The following is a 734-nucleotide window of genomic DNA, read 5'->3' on the forward strand; positions in this document are numbered from 1 at the left end:
TAAGCCTCAAATTGCAATATTGAAAGATTCTATGGGCAAAATATTGAATGATGCAGGAAGCATCAAGACAAGATGGAAGGAATACACAGATTCACTGTATAAAAAGATGTGGTCACTCTTCATCTATTTCAGGAGGTGACATATGATCAAGAACCAATGATATTGAAGGAAGAAGTCAAAGCTGCACTGAAGGAAGTGGTGAAGAACAAGGCTCCAGGAATTGAAGGAATACCCATTGAGATGTTTCAACAAACAGATGCCCCACTGGAGGCACTCACTTGGCTATGCCAAGAGATTTGGAAGACAGCTACCTGGCCACCTGACTAGAAGAGTTCATATTTGTACCCATTCCAAAGAAAGGTGATCCCACAGAATGTGAAAATTATAGAACAATATCATTAATATCGCATGCAAGTAAAATCTTACTGAAGATAATTCAAAAACAGTGGCAGCAGTATATTGACAGAGAGCTTCCAGAAATGCAAGCTGGATTCAGAAGAGGACGTGGAATGGTGGATATCATTGCTGATGTCAGATGGATCTTGGTTCAAAGCAAAGAATACCAGAAAGATGTTTACTTCTGTTTTATTGGCTATGCAAAAGCATCTGACTGTGTGGATTATAACAAATTATGGATAACACTGAGAAGAATGAGGATTCCAGAACACTTAATTGTACGCATAGGAACCTGTACATAGACAAGGAGGCTGTCATTCAAACAGAATAATGGGACA

Source organism: Orycteropus afer, unplaced genomic scaffold (assembly GCF_000298275.1).
Source record: "Orycteropus afer afer isolate SDZICR_OR568_19922 unplaced genomic scaffold, OryAfe1.0 scaffold00033, whole genome shotgun sequence".
Lineage (NCBI taxonomy): Eukaryota > Metazoa > Chordata > Mammalia > Tubulidentata > Orycteropodidae > Orycteropus > Orycteropus afer.